The sequence below is a fragment of the Cavia porcellus genome, unplaced genomic scaffold, assembly GCF_034190915.1.
Source record: "Cavia porcellus strain 051 isolate PalLab524CR breed Dunkin Hartley unplaced genomic scaffold, mCavPor4.1 scaffold_20, whole genome shotgun sequence".
Lineage (NCBI taxonomy): Eukaryota > Metazoa > Chordata > Mammalia > Rodentia > Caviidae > Cavia > Cavia porcellus.
Genome location: NW_026947503.1, coordinates 63,822,467 through 63,839,031, shown reverse-complemented (window position 1 = coordinate 63,839,031; position 16,565 = coordinate 63,822,467). Strand labels below are relative to the sequence as shown.

Here is a 16,565-nt window from a genome sequence, read left to right as displayed (position 1 = left end):
CCTCCCCAAAGAGTCCAACTGTCACGCACCTCTTAATGAAAGGATGTACAAGTCTTTAGGGGCTGGGAGATGGCCCATGGACTCAAGTTTTCTAATCAGAACTAATCCCTCCAGGCATATAGCATTTGATACATCAAAGCCCTAATATTTGATACATCAAAGGCCTTCTCAGTAATTCTTTTGAGAAATCAAAAAAACTATGCTAATAAGTGTACAAGCTCTGTGGTTTTAACTCAGAACTTTTTTTCTGGCTTGGGATAAACTTTTTACAACTTCATTTGGTTGATGCAATATCTGCAGATGTGCTAAGATTTAGAAGGATCCCAGGGAACCAAGGGCTCCGAAATACCTTCCTGGCTGGCTAGGCATCCCCACTGGAGTGAATCTCTCAGGTCAAGGACTCAAGGTGTCATTGAGATACACACTTCCCCAGAGCCAAAGGGCAAAGCACACAATCACCCACAATTACAGTAGAGTGGACTCATTTGTCCAATTAGTGCGTTCATCTCCTCAGTGGCACTAAAGGGTTGGGACCCACAATAGATACCTTTTATATGGTTTAATTAGGCTGTCAAAGCTCATTTCAGGGACCTTTGCTCCTCTGGGTAGGGAGAAAACATCAAGAGGGAAGGGAAGGAAGGACTACACAAGTTCTTGGAATCATGGAAGCAAGTGGGTCCCGATCACGATGGTTATTCTTGTCAGCTGGCTCTATAAGTTCCTAGAAGATTAATCAAGCACGTTCCTGGGTGTGTCTGGGTGTATCCTGGTCCTTGTAGCTAGGGCCCTTTCCTTGCTCTCACTTCCTAGCTGCCACAGAGGAGCAGCTTTCCTCCACTGTGCACTTTCCTCATAATGATGGTGCCTCAAACCAACTAACTATGGACTGAATCATCTGAAAACATGAGCCCAAACAAACCTCTCCTCCTGTAAATTGTGTGGTCAGGTATATTGCCTGACAGGTTAAGTTAAGTTAAAACTGACCAGCACACTGAGCGCACCATCCATAGAACTCCATTCTTTGGCTACTCCAGGAGAAATGAGGCTTTGAAGGAGACCTGCTTCTCTACCCTTTCCTGACACCACACTGGGTGATAATCTGTAGTAGCCCCGGTTTCCTCTATACCTCATATGGATTCTGTTCAACTCTGGCTCTGTGATACCATTTTCTTTTGTTTAGGTGGCAGCCCTCTGATCTTCAGCTGCCAATCCATATTCTGGTCCAAAGGAATCACCCAATGACTAAATCAAAATCCAGTTAGTTTCATGTGCCTACATCATATCTATGCCATTTTGATCTTCCTTCATGCCATCTTGAATGGCCTGATGAGGGCTTCTCAGTCAGCCTCCTGCTTCCAGGTGACACATGCATGCACTTACTGAATTATTGCTCTGGAGTGGGCAAAAAGCAAAAGATGCTTCTTTGAATATACAAAGAATGCAAGGCCAGCAAGTACATGGCTGGTTCCACACGGGGAAAATGTTAACCCATGTGCTTCCCTGGCTGGGTGCCTTGGGGCAGGTTCACACTGGCGATGGTGTACATTACTTAGACCAGCCACTGTCCCCTCTATAGCAGGAGGTATGCACGGCCTGAGTCAGCTCAGCCTCTGCCTCGATTCATGATGGGACCACACTCAATTTCACATGGGCTTCTGGAGAGTTTTACTCACATGCTTTAAAATATGCATATTAAAGACTCTGAGATAAGACACAGTTATCTCTCAATACTCACAGAGGCCTGGTTCTAGCGTCTCCATGGATACTAATACCCATTTACCCTCAAGATCTTTGTATGAAGTGACATGGTATTTGTAGTATTTGTACACAATCATTCCTAGATTGTTTATAATACCAAATATAAAGTCAATGCTATGTGAATAATTTTTTAGACCCAATGACTCAGGAAATAATGGCAAGAACAAAGTTTAAACACATTCGAGGCACACACAATTTGTTCCATGCCTTTTGATCTAGCGGAGTACATGGGGGCAACACTCAAAGATGCAGAATCAGGTGTTCTCTAGGTGTGAATTTGTGGGGAGAAATGAATCAGTGTGAAAAAGCACCATGGCACTTCCGGTTAGCATAACTCACCCCTACCTGCGTATGCCCACCAGAGCAGAGCACTCCAGGGCTGCAGATTATCGGGAATGCTAATTAGTGGCAGCTTTAATTGAAAGCACTTTAATAAGCTACTAAGTCCTAGCAAAGATCTCCCTCCTGTGTAGGCATCAGGAGGCAGATGAGAAGCATAATCCCCACTTAACTTCTACTGAAGCAGAGCCAGAGCAGAGAGCCTGGAAGGGTCTGAGTCTGGATCTTGTGAATGTAGAAAAGCTTGGTTCCCAAAGCCCAGTCACACCCTGCCACTCCAGCTTCGGGGCACTCTAAGGGTCTCAGAAACTCACGGCACATGCAGTGTGTCACACCATGAAGACCTTGACCTGGGCTCCTGAGGAGGAGCTCTGCGCTTCCGTTTCTGCAAGTTATTTTTTTTTTAACTTGGTGCTTTTTATTTCTTATTCCAGTAGATTCTTTTGCATATGGAAATCTATTTGACCTATTCAATTTAAATGTGATGCTTCCACTTCTGTCTTCTTGGTGAGCGTTTGTAGAGGCAGTGAACTGGCTACCAAATGCATTTCTGAAAGGAGAAAGCGCTATCAGTGCACCCTCCATTCCCTTTAGTGCAGGGAACACGCTGTCTTTTATGTCTCAGTCCTGACCGGTGCTGTCTATTCTCAGCCCCAACCCCATTTTCACATTGGCCGTGTATCTGTCCTCAGTCCTTCACAAGCCTTAATCATAGTTCTCTTTCCGCGTGAAAGGTCTTCTCCTGATTCTCTCAAGTGACATAAAGCTAAAAATTTGATTTGAAGTTCACTCTGTGGAAAGCAAGAACAGACCGTGGAAAACACTTCTCATTTATCTTTCCTAACAGGACCTGCAGAGGCCTGGGGTAGTGGCACGTACTGAGTCAACACAAAACTTCTGGCCTGCCCATGCCGAGTAGTTTAACTATCTGAGCAATCAGACTTATTCCACAGCCCATCGGGAAACTGCAAGGGCCCGAAAGTGGCTTTGAAAATTAGCCAAGAGCACTGAACTTGAAAATGGAATAGTTCTACAGTACTGGCTGTTGCTGACATATTTCAAATAGAAGTTTCAAGAATTTTATGGTCACTATTTTTCTTAATATTTTGTCTTAAAAAGAGGGATATGCATATTGCTAAATCCCTAGGCCCCTATTTTAAGAAAATGCACCAATGATTGCATTCAGTTAATTGCTCCAAATTAAAGAATAACTTTTAAAGAATAACCAAAATTGACCATCCATTGGTTAATAAAATTTCTCATATAATCAGATCCATCGATCACCATTCTTTCATCTAGATGAAATGAAGGCTTGAATCATAGGAAAGAAATAAAATCTGTTTTGACACATTTTTCTTTATTGTTGCTGGGTCCTCCTTAATCTTGCTACTTAATTGATTATTCTTCAATTGACATTGACAATTGGTGACAGCTGGAGTCACAAAAATATAAGGAAATCTTCCTTGGAGCAGCTCTTAATGAAGCAGATTGACGGCCAACAGAGCAGTGTTTAGCTGAGTACCAGCCTCTAATTAATCCACTGATCTATGAAATTATTTTCCGTTTGCTGAAGTTCCACAGCTATATCCCGTTGACAACTTACTGCTATCTAAGTAGGTGTAAAGACAGTGACGGAGACCTGGAGATTTCATAAGATTAAGTATCTAATTTTTCTTTTCCCATGCCTCTTGATCTTCCAAGGATGCAGAATCAGGTGTTCTCTATCATACTTCATTTGTTCACATGCACAGCATACAGCTTCCTGCTACACATCCGGTGAAGTGTGAGCTCCAGCAAGCTGCCATATAAAGCAGGTTAGCTCATACTCGAGGGTACTGGGAAAACATATTTGAGGACAAGTTTACATCCAGCTAGAGAGGTCCTCACTTCAGCAAATCACTCTCAGCCTTGATCCAAGCAAGGACTGCATTATGGTGTCCTCTCTGGAATCCACACCTGCTGCAGTTTGGATGCTGCTGAACAGGAATGCCAGAAGCTCTTCCGTTCTCTTCAGAATCTACAAAGCCACTCTGGGACAGAAAAGAAAGCCAAGTCCACCTGTCTGCCATCATAGACTATTACAGGTAGTCATACAGATTTTACTGTTTCCAGGGAATTGTTATGAGGAAATCACAGATGAATGGGGATCCATTTACTTGGAAAGAAAGAGAGGTATCAACCAGGACTGGCCCATCGCACAGAAGGCTTTAAAACCCACCCAGAAGAGTGGAATTTTGCACTCAGTAAGTGATGTCTGGGGGTGGGGTGGGGAGCCTGGCGTCATAACCACTGTTTGTGAGAGAGGAAGAGGGGGAGCAAGGCCGAGCTGGCACTTGGACAGTGGCTCCCCAAATGCTCATCTGGGATGTTTTGATAATGTGCACAGAGGGCTCAGAAGTGAAATGCAGTAGACAAGAAGTCCATCAACTGCCTTCTCACATCCTCACCTGGAGTTTCCAGTCTATACCACGGCATGGTCTCTGCCCAGAAGGGCATAGAGGCCATGCCCAGGGCTTGCTGTCCTGCTCATCTTCCCAGCAGTGATCTTCAGGTCTCTGCTTCTTGTCTGCTAAGTGACCACCACCTGCTGTCACTGAGGCTGTGGGAAGCTGGCCTCCCGTGATTGCACCTAGATTCCAAGCTCTCATTCTAATGCCTGCGTGAGTCTGTCTAAAGCAATTTGTCCAAAATTTGCCTGCAACCTGCGCACATAATCATTTCCCAAGCAAAGCCACCTCCTTGTGTCATAGGCAGCCATGTGCACGGCAGGGAGGGGCTTTCTGGGGTTTAGAGAGCACTAGAGCTGCCTTTTGTGAGTATTATGCCAATTCCTCAACTTCCAGCATCTCGTAAAGGCTTAATGAAATGCAAAGATTTACTTCCCAGTAACTCCAGTTTACTACTGCACTAGCAAGGATTAGGTTTTCTGATGTTAAAAGTGTCTTTCTTTTTCCAAAGGCAACATTCTCAAATATTGGAATATGCGCCACTCTTTTTTCTTTGTACAATGCCAAGCATGGAAACCAGGGCTTCTCCTATGTGAGGCAAGCACCCTCTCATTGAGCTACAGCCTCAGCCTTGCACAAGTCCTTGGAACCAGTTGTTTGAAGTAGGAGACAAGGAGAGCAAAGACCCAGCATCCAAGACAGCAAGTAGAAAGCCTGAGCAGAAAGCCACAGACTCACACAGGCATTAGCTTCAGGAGGCTGAGCTGGCTAGTACTTTAGTTAGAGTAGAGAAAAGCAGTGTTCTCAATTAAGGGGATAAGGTAGGTTTTTCCCAACCTGTGCAGAGCTACCTAGGTATCAGGAGAGAATGTGTTTTAGAAGGGTTCATGGGAGTTTATGTTTCTTCTGCTCTCTTAAAGCTGAACCCAATAACTATGGCAGGAATTTAGGCAGAAAAGTTGCCTCTGATGATGGTCCTAGATGAAAAAGAAAAATCAATGTTAATTTTCTACAAATTAATTTATAATCCAATATCCAAAGTAAATTCATGCATTTCTTGAATGTCAAATTCATTAAAAAAATAAATGCTAATCAGATTCTCTTTGAGAAGTCTAAATATACTGAAATAAGACTTGTAGTGCAATGCCTCTAGAACAATGTAATTATTGTGGCCTTCATACAGTTGCTTGTTAATTGACTATTGAAATTGAAAAGCATTTCCATAATTAATCTCATGCCATCTTCCAATTATACATTGATTATAATGAAACCGATGCGTCTTCAATAGCAAACGAAGATAATAGCTTGTTTAGGGGACTGGAGTATTTTCTGAGACGAGCCGGGGCATTTGCCTCATCCATGTTTTGCTTTTGGAAATCCCATGCACAGAGGGAACAAAGTGAGAGCAGCAGATAGCACTGCACTAGCTCATCTTTGAATAGGTTGGAAAAGGTGAAATCTCTGGTAGGGGGCGGGAAAGGAGAAACCGCAGGCGATTAGCTACAGTGTGGAGTTTTTTCAGGTAGCTCACAACGTGCCCCGCAGCTGAAAAGCAAGCGACTGCAGTGGAAGCTGTTCGCGCCTTCATGTGTGAAAGTCACCGCAGATCGCCCGAGAAGCCGAGGAGCCGAGGAGCCGAGGAGCCGAGGAGCCGAGGAGCCGAGGAGCCGAGAAGCCGAGAAGCCGAGAAGCCGAGAAGCCGAGGAGCCGAGGAGCCGAGAAGCCGAGGTCTGCAGAGCAGAGGAGGAGGGTGGCGACCAACGCTTTGCAACCTGAAGGAAACTTTGGAGACGGCCTGCACCTACCCGATGAATGTGAGCCCAGGAAATGACTCGCCCCAGAGGAAGCATAGATTAGACAGCATTTTATCTGATTTCATGGTAGTACGACCACCTAACACCACCTGAGATCTACCCTCTTCACAGAATTCTAAGTGTACAATACTTCACCGTGGCTGACTATAGTGCAGAGCCAGGTGGCAACCTCTAGAATTTTCATCCCTGGGCCAACTGAAACTTGATGCCAGTGGTTTAGTAAATTCCCATTTCCCCACCTACCCAGCCCCAGGAAGCACCATTCCACCCTTTGATCCTATGAATGTGACTTTTTAAATACTTCCTATAAGTGGGATCATGAAATACTGTCTCTCTGCAGTTATTAGCCTAATTTCCTGAAGGTTCACCCATGTTGATTGCAGACTGTACATTCTCTTCTCTTTTTGCAAGGATGAATAGTAATCCATTATTTGATATTGTATAATATATATATATATATATATATATTGCATTTCTACATTTGATTTCTTTGATGGAGACTTACGCAGTTTCCCATGTCAGCTATTACCTGTCTGCAGGGACACAGGAGTGCTGGTATCTCCTAGAGACCCTGCGTTCACTGCTTTTGGACAGGAAACACAGAGATTGCTGGATCATACATAGGCTATTTCTATTACTACCTTTCTGAAGAATCTTTATATCATTTTCCATAGCAACTGTACCACTTTGGATTCTCACTAACTGTGCAAGCGTTTCTATTTTTCCATCAACACCTACTTCACTTTGGTTTTTTCATAACCTGCAAAAATCTTAGGAAACACCTCATCAAGAGCTCACCTTTGTGCCCTTGATCATGGTGGTGTTGACCTGTTTTATGTACCTGCAGGCCATTTGTAAGTCTCCAGAGAAATAGATATTTAAGTCCTTAGTCCATTTTTCGGCCATGCATTTAGTTTTTCACTATTTAGTTGTAAGAATCTGTAAATAATTTCAGAGAATAACTCCTTATCAGATACATGGTTTGGAAGACTTCTGTTGTTAGTTCATCCATACTTCCCAAAGTGATTACAAACTGAGTGTAGCCTTTATCAAAACCCAAACATAATTTTTGACAGAAATTTAAAAAACCTAAAATTCATGTGGATTCATAAAACTATGATTTCTAGCCAGGGATTTAGCTCAGCAGTATAAGCGCCTGCCCGGCAAGCATAGGTCTTAAATTCAATCCTCAGTACAAAAAAAAAAAAAAAAAGAAAAAGAAAAGAAAAGAAAAGAAAACTATAACTTTCTCATATCATCTTAAGACAGAGGAACAGGAATGGAAGCATCATACACCTGATTTCAAAGTGTTCTACAAAACCACAGTAATCAAAATAGTTCAATGCTTATATGAAATGGTTCAATGCTGGTATCAAGATAGACATATAGAACAGCAGAACCTGAGAGAAGTCTGAAATAGATCTGTTCAGCTAGTGAAATAATCTTTGACAAGATGCCAAGAATATATAATGGGGAAAGGAGAGCCTCTTCAACAGACAGTGTTGGGAAGACTGAATTTCTACCTTCAAAATGATTTGGGGCTTTTATCTCAAATCACGCACACATAGCAATATAAATTATTTGACTGAAGACTTGAATGTGAGGCCTGAAACTTTAAAGCTCCTAGAATAATGCAAAAGAGAAAAAATTCATGGCCTTGACCTTGGTGATGATTTCATGACTATGATACCAGAAACATAGCCCACAAAAGCAAAAACTGACAAAATGAGAGTACATCAGATTGAAATGCTTCTCCTCAGCAAAAGATGTAAACAAAGAGTGAAAAGGCAACCTAAAGAATGGAGAGAACAGGGTGTCTTGTTCTCTCCTCCCAAGACAGCCATGCAGAAGGCTACTGAAGATTCACAGAGGACAGACTGACAGTAACTACTGAAATATTACTGATTCCAAGTAAATTCCAGGTAAGTAGGTTGACATACTTTTTGATCATCATCCTGAAGCTTCCTTAGGCTTTGACACAACAGGAAAGAGAAATTATTAAATGGCTTTTAACCTTCTTTATGTTATGTCATTTCTTTTTTCTCTTTTCTTTTTTGCCTGCTTCCTCAGAGGATGCCATCGTGGTACTTTCCTGGGTCAGCCCTAACAGTCTAACATGTCTCACATTAGCAAATTCTAACCTGCAGCTTTCATTCAACTTTCCTTAAATTCTAGCTTTTACTCCATTCTTCCAGCCAAACTCAATGTTTTGGCCCTGTAAAGAGACCCGATCCACAAGTTTGGATGGCCTCTTGCCATTGAATTTTTTTTTGTACCGGGGATCGAACTCACTACTTCATGATTTACAAGCAGGGACTTATGCTCCTGAGCTAAATCCCCAGCCCTTAGCCATTGAATTTTAGTATGCAGGCCCTGAGTTAAGCCATTAACTTCTCCATTCAAATATGAAAAATAAATTATATATGTTTATATTATTCCATTATGTCAGATACAAAATGTATTTAAAGCATTACAACAGTGATGGCAGATGAGTGAACAGTTATAGATAAGACATCCTGGAATAAACATAGACCAGACTAACATTTCCAGAATAAAACTTTTGCTCTCAAAGATAGCTAAGCATTTTCTGTTGGGCTTCGTGCCAGAGTCCATTGCAGAATATTGAACTGGATCGGTGGAGACTTAATGTGTCTATCCATTAGATTTGAGGTTGTATCAACCACTTCACTCTCCAAGGGAGTGTCAAGTACAACATTACTTTTGGAAATTAAGGTTGAAATCTGAGAGAGACAATATGTCTGCCACTTATATAAAAAAAAATAAGGAACTAAAAATATAAGCAGAATAATGCATGAAAACCATGATTAATTTGTAACTTTGGTCACACTTGGATTGAGGATTTTTTAAAAACACCCGTACTGAGATATGCAAAGTCTCTTTGGGGGACTTCTCCTTAAAGTGAGCACACACTAATTCAGAGCTTAAAATATTGTGCTAAACAATGGTTAGAAGTTTAAAGAGTCTATCCAAGATCTGTGCTTCTCAAACTTCCATATGCAAATGAGCCACTTTGTCATTATTTTTAACTAATTCCCAGGGATTTTGGCATATTCTGATGAAGGAAGAAGAAACAGGCAAAGAAGAAAGAAAAAATAAATGACATAATGTAAAGAAATTTAAAAGACATTTGATAGAATATCTGGAGATTTGTGTATGAGACACTTTTGTAAAAGGTCAGGACATAAATTATGTGACAATTAATTTGGTTGCCAGTCTGACTGGATTAGGAAATGCCTAGCGGATTAGTGAAGGGCACTGCTCGGTATATCTGTGGGGTGTTTTTCAGAGATGACTGGCAGGGAGTCATGTGGCCAGGGTGAGGACTCAGCCCAACTGTGAGGGGCATTTTCCAATGGGCTTTACCCAATGGGCTCTATCCAATGGGCTCTATCCAACGGGCTTTATCCAATGAGCTTTATCCAATGGGCTTGTGCACCGTGAAATGAAAGAGAAAGGAAGGAGTCTGAGGCATCTTCCAGTAGGCTTGAGTGGGTGTATCTTTTGCTGCCATTGTCTGTGGATGGCTTCTTCAACCTTTCAAAGTGGATTTGTACCAGTGACTCTCCAGGGGCTTCCCCATCTTCAGTCCTGGGCTGGCGACTGCACTCTTGAATCGCATTGTTCTGCAGCTTCCAGCTTCTTGCTCTGAGTGGCCACTGGATCCCCTGGCTCACCTTCCTCTGATACTGTAAATCTATCTATTAAATCCCCGTGCATAATTATATAAAACAGCTAGTGGGTGTTGTTCCTTTAGAAAACTCAAGCAACACACGTGATATCATGTCTTCTAAAATCCCAAGAAAATCCAAAAAAAATTCAAATATGCTGTCACCTGATAAATGTTATTTGAATAGTTACAACATAATCAGGGACCTTTTCTGTTTTGTTTGTCATCTTTTTTATTTTTTACTATGTCACTATCTATGGTAACAAGCTTCTGGGCTTTGACTCACCAAGGCTTCCCTGTCTGGGTTGCAGGTGCCACTTGTCGCCTACCAGGTGTCTCTCCTGGACTGTTCTGGTTCCCTGTCCCCTCTTTGTGTAGGCTGCCACCATGTTATCCCTCCTGTGATCATGCTCATTCTTTCCAACCTCCCTCCTGTGAACCCACTGGGAACTGCAGGCTCACTTCCCTTTGGTCTAGCAGAGTCTTCATAACTATCCTTAGGAAGCATTATCCTTTACAATCAACCCTTGAGCCACTAACAAGGCTAGAGCTAACACACAATGCAAGCAAGGTCACAGCAGACAAAAACAACCCAAAGTTTAGTTCTGTACACTTGCAGTGAGCAACCTGAAAATTAAACTAAGGCAGTTTCCTTCATGATAGCACTAAAAAGGCTATTTAGGAATTAACAAAAGTGTAAAGAATACACTATGCTCTGAAAGCTATAAGAGATCACTGAAAGAAATTAAAGATCTAAATATGTTGAAGAAAATTAGTCATGAGAGAAAAGATTTAGCATTGTTGAAATGAGATTACTCCTAGTGGGACACAGTGGCACAAGCTGAGTCCCAGTGCTCCGGGACATTGAGGCAGGAGGATTACAAGTTCAAGCCCAGCCTGGACAGGTTAGTGATTCAATGAGTTCCTGCCTCAAAATTAAAAATAAAAAGGGTGGAGAATGTGGCTCAGGGCAAACACACTGGTTTAAGTCCCCATTACAAAGGTGGGGAGCAGTATTACTAAACTGACCCACAGTTTCGATGTAATTTTTATCAGAATCCTAGATCATTTCTTTTTATAAATTGATAAACTGATTGTAAAAGTCACATGAAACTATAATGTACCAAGACTATCCAAACGATTATGAAAATAAAAAAACAAGGTAAGAGACCTCAGATAGAACTGAAAACAGTTTCAAAACTTACCAGAAACATTGATGATAGAGACTGTGTGTGGCTCTGGCACAGAGATACACCTGTAGGTGACTGAAATATAATTAAGACAAAGTCAAGAAACAACCTCACACAGTTACGATCAATCAGCTTTTCACAGTGGTACCCCGAGCATTCAGTGAAAAAAGATCTACCTCCTTCACAAGCAGTGCTGGAAGACTGGATAGCTACACGCAGAGTGGAATTGGACCTTTGCATTAGTTCATATTTAAAAGTCAAATAAAAATGGACTGGAGACATAACAGCTAAAACCATAAAACTTATAGACAGAAACATGGTGTAAACCTTCATGACCTCATACTTGGTAAAGAAGTTTTAGACATGACACCAAATGCATGAGTGATAAAAGAAAGAAATTGGATTTCATTAAAATGTTAACATTTTTTACTTTTAGTGCAAGTCATAAAGAAAACAAAATATTCACTAAATGGGGGATTATATTTACTAAATGGGAGAGTCTCATAAGGGAGATATAGCCAGAATTTTTAAAGTTCTTATAATCAATAATTAAAAGAAAACTCTTTCAAAAATGAGCAAGGATCAGAATATACATTTTTCCAAGAAGATACACAAACCACCAGTGCATGCATGACAAATATTTCACATCACTGTCCAAAAGGAAATACAAATGAAAACCAGAATATATACAAGTTTATACCCACTAGGACCAGCGAAAGTGTAAAAGTCAGACAACAAGAAGTCTGAGCAAATGGGAACAAATCGGAACACTTCTGCTAGTGGCAGTGGAAATGGTGAGCTTCTTTAGAAAGCAGTCTGGCTGCTCCTGAAACAATTCATCAGAAAGTTACCAATGACCCAGCACTTCTGCAGGTATGCCCAAGGGAAATGGACCAACATATCCTTACAAAACTTGCCCATGACTGTTTATAGCAGCATTATTTGTGACGTCCCCAAGCTGGAAACAACCGGAATGTCCATCAATAGAAAAACAGGTAAGCAAAACTCAACATGCTCATGCAGTGGAATATTATTGGGTGACTTAGAGGAGTCATGCTGATCCATGCTGCAACATGGATGATTCTTGAAAATATGCTACAGTGTGGTTGTCCTTTCAAAGCACGATGCCACATGAAGGAAGCCCATCACAGCACACACATGTGATTCCATTCCCATGAAAGTTCACGGTTAGGAGCTGCGAGGAAGCTACAGGACTGATGAAAGCTGAGGGAGTGTGAGTCCAGCAGGAGAGACAGAGCCACAGGTGCAGAGATGCTGGATGGTCAGGTATTCCAAACTTGACTGTAGTGGTGGTTTATATATCTATGAATACACTAAAATAACGAGTGTACACTTTAGCTAAAAGATTTGTATGGTATATGAATTATACCTCAATAAAACTATTTATAAAAACATGTAAAGTCTGTTCAAATGGAAATTACTGTTATTTTCTTTCTTCCTGAATTATGAGACATTTAAAAGCCTAATTATGCAATATCATAACACTCACAAATCAGCTTCTTAATGCTTAAAGAAATCATTGAATTTATAAATATGTGGAAGCCTTTGGGTGGCAATTTCCTTAGATTATTGTTAGAAGCAACTGCCATCTTATCAGATTGTGTTATTTAAAATGAGAGAGGATTAGTTCCACATTATAGAAAATCTATATTCTTATATTAGCTCTAGTGATTAATTTTTTTAGTAGAAAAGTTATTTAATGGAGAAGTATGTGAAGCTTGTTGTTTGATAACCTCATAAATGTGTTCCAGCTTGTTGTACTTGTTCATGTCATCTTCTGAGTGTCCCATACTATATAATATTTAGAACTTTTTTCCAAATATGAGATGCAATGGTGTTATAGTAATGCGAGAGAATCTTTACAGAGTTTGGCATTGCAAACACAACTATAGGAAAAGTATCTTCCTTATTTATATGCAAGTAGATAAGATTTTTCCCCTCATTTGAGCTAGAAGATTTTGGTTTTGTAGATTTTTAAATCTAACAAAGTACGTGTCTGCTCCAGAAAATAATGTCCAAAGAAGAACTGAATATTAGTTAACACGGAAATGGCTGCATATTCTTTCTCCAATCTTTCTCTGATGTCACCACCTACAAAAGAAAGCTCATTCCTGCCACTGTCATCTGTGTCCACCACCAGCTGAAAAGGCAAAAGATAAAACTTTACTCCAAACTAGATCTCTAGAAGGACGCCCAGGTGACCCTGCACAGGAAACTGTGTCTGTCCTCTCCAGCAGGACCATTTGTCAGCTGTGGGAATTTCTGGGTGAGGCAAAGAATATTCCTGCACATGTGTGTTACTGAGAAGTAATATTAAATGGTTCTTATGGATAGAGAGTTGGAAAATGACTTTTAAAATATTCTGTTTTGTGTTCCTGCCTCACAATCCATTGCTTGACAACCTCAAATAAGGAAACATTCAAGAAGCTAAATGTATTATCAGGCCCTGATTGTCCTTTATCCTAGTGTAGCATGTTCAGAAAGAGGACCTGACTCATGTTTGAGAAGCTGCGAGATGTTCAGATAAAGCAGACTTAATAGGTTAATACAACCATACAGGAAATAATGGTTTCTAGCGTGTACCCAGTTGTACACTGCATTTCCCTTGCTGGCCTGTCTCAAAGTCCGGTGCTGCTCTTGCCCTTTCCTCCGGCGAATGCGAGTTTTCAGACACCGCTTAGTGACTTTTAACATATGTGGCATAATCCAAAGGGAAATAATCAAGGAGCCCTCTCAGTCCTTTAAAATCCCCAGGCCAAATAACACTGAATTAAAGCAGCTCAGCCAAAGTCAAATGAAAAGGTCACAGACAAACTAGGCCGTCATCGAAGGCTCGGGGTAGGTTTGAGCTACAGTCCTGGCTCTGGAGTCCGACCCGACTGAACAGTGATCTCATTCCCAAGACATGGTCTATTGATCCAGAAGTTGAAATTATGAAATAATTGATTGACAATGACAATTTAGGTTATTTGTTCTTTAACCATTCTGTTGAAAACCATTTCCTGCTAAGGGAAGAGTTTCAGAGAGACTTGATCAGGGAGACTCAATCAGCACTGTCAGACTGAATTCTCCACTTACCAGGAATGCTGCATTAAAATTCAAACTTGAAGTAGTAAGAAACTACCCAGTGGCCTGACATTGGCTGCAGGGTAGCTAATTAGCAGGGATTCCAGTTCCCACAGATCCTGGTGGAAGCTCTTACAGCCTGTAAAAAATGGAACTTAAAGTGGTCCGTTTTCAAGACAAACTAGCTAACTCAGAGTGGAAAATTACTACCAGTTAAATTTGCCTAAAGGCTCATGGACATTACAAAGCTCAGAAATCTCAGACACCTCAAGCTGGAGACATAGCTCAGCAAGTCAGAGTCCTAAGTTCAATTTCCTGTACCATAAAAAGAAAAAGGAAAAAAACCTCTGGCATCTAGAAGGTCTAAGTAAACAAGGTATTGGAGGAGAGAAAAACTATTAAGAAAATCTTTGTGGAGAAATGTAGGCATGAGTGGAAAAGGCAGAGAAAAGAATACCCCATGAGGAAATGATAAACCCAGATGAGGTCCAGGGAGAGTGTGCATCCGATAGGACTCAGCCAGTGAGGGTCTGGAGGAGGGAGCTGTGCACCGGGAATAAAACGCCCGGCCTGGCTGTGCCCACTTACTAGACCCTCGGTCTTGCAAGACCAACGTTAAATTCTCACTTTCTCTGTGCACTGTGTCTCCCAGCCATTCCTCGAGGTTTGGAAAAACGAGATTGGTTCTCACACTACATCACCCCTACTCTTTTTCCTGTGGTTCTCAAAGTGGTCCCAGAATCTCTACCTTAATATTTGCACCTCTACTGAATCCAACTGAGAGAGGAACCCTGGGATTGGGAGATGGGGGCAGGAGTTATGTTTCAGTAAACCCACGAAATGACTGTAATGTGGATGATGTGAAAGAACAAACTCAGCACACCATGGTCACTGGTTTTCCTAACCCACTCCAGTGCATATCAAGATGCAACATTATTTCCAAAGCAAATATTCTAATTATCTACCATACAGATTTAGTAGGCAAGCAAATCTCCTTATATACTAGTTGCTTGAAAATGCCTACCTTGGGGAGGTTTGAGCAAGACTCTAGCAGATGGGGGACTTACGCACTTGTGGGTAAAACAACTTAGGCTTCCTCAAAGGAAGTTGTTTGTTCAGATACTCGTCAAATAGCTACATCTAGCTAATGAACTGTCAGCTGTCACCAATGCAGAGCTTGGAGCATTTCCTCCAGTAGATTTTAATAAACTCAGAACATCATCTACTCTTTTTTCAAACTCATGATAAGCTCCCATCAGCCCAGGAGTGTGGTCTATTAAATGAAGTTCATTGCTTAATCAAGAACAAAACGAAACAGAAAGGAAGCCAGGTTTCATTGTTGAAAGTCCCGTTTTGTTATCTCACTCTAAGTTCTGCTCTCCTGACGACTTTGCAGATGCCAGCTCACCAGATTTCTCCCTGTAATGCACCCACTTTAGCTCATACGAGAAGCACATTTTCAGCAAGTTTTCATTCAATTTCCACATTGTCTAATTTAGCTACATCAGCCCCTAGAAGCTTATATGGGATTAAAACATTAGCATTCTCTCACACTGTGGTCCAAGTATAAATTCTCCATCGAGCTCATTTAAGGTGACAATACAACCCTGAAACACTAATGACTCCCTAGAGATGATTTCCTGCACCTTTGGCCCCATAGAAAGTATGAGGCCAGCAAACACAGGGACCTTTGTCTTCCAGCCACGTGCATTAAGCTGAAAGCTGTATTTCAGCTGCATTTATCCACTAACAAGGAAAGTTTGGGGCTGGACACAGGGAACAAAACCCCAGATCTCACCTGCTCTGGGGAGCCTGTCTGGACTCTCCGACTTCATCTCCTGCTGGGAAGCAGGCAACTGATGTATCAGCACAGAGAATGAACTGCATTGCTCAGTGGAAAGGGAATGTGTGCTGCTTGGCTCCACTAGAGCTAAAACACAGAGCCTTGAGGGAAACACTAGGTAAGGTGAACTAGGTCCAGCCTGTGGGCACAGAGAGCGGGCTTCTGTAACCCAAGGGATAGCAGAGGGCTTTATTTCATCAGCTGAGCACCTTGCAGGTGTGCGTCTACTCACAACTCTTTTCGAGCCTGAGATCTTTAGCACTGCAGCTGAGCCATTGGCAATAGTATTTGGCCAAGTTCAGGAAGGAAGCTCAGCACAGCTTTGCAAGGAGTATTTACCAGGCTTTCACACCTTCTATTTCAGTCATCCCAGGCACATTTGCGTTTTTCTCCATCTTT

At 41.6% G+C, this 16,565-nt stretch overlaps 1 long non-coding RNA gene across 1 annotated transcript; it reads right to left on the bottom strand.

Annotated features, from left to right (window-relative positions):
* Positions 1-3,460: 3,460 nt before the first annotated feature.
* Positions 3,461-16,293, bottom strand: LOC134471884 (uncharacterized). The gene is made up of 3 exons (XR_010041590.1): positions 16,122-16,293; positions 11,252-11,311; positions 3,461-5,521 (listed from the first exon to the last, which is right to left on the bottom strand). It is a non-coding gene; the product is annotated as an uncharacterized LOC134471884 (long non-coding RNA).
* Positions 16,294-16,565: the final 272 nt, after the last annotated feature.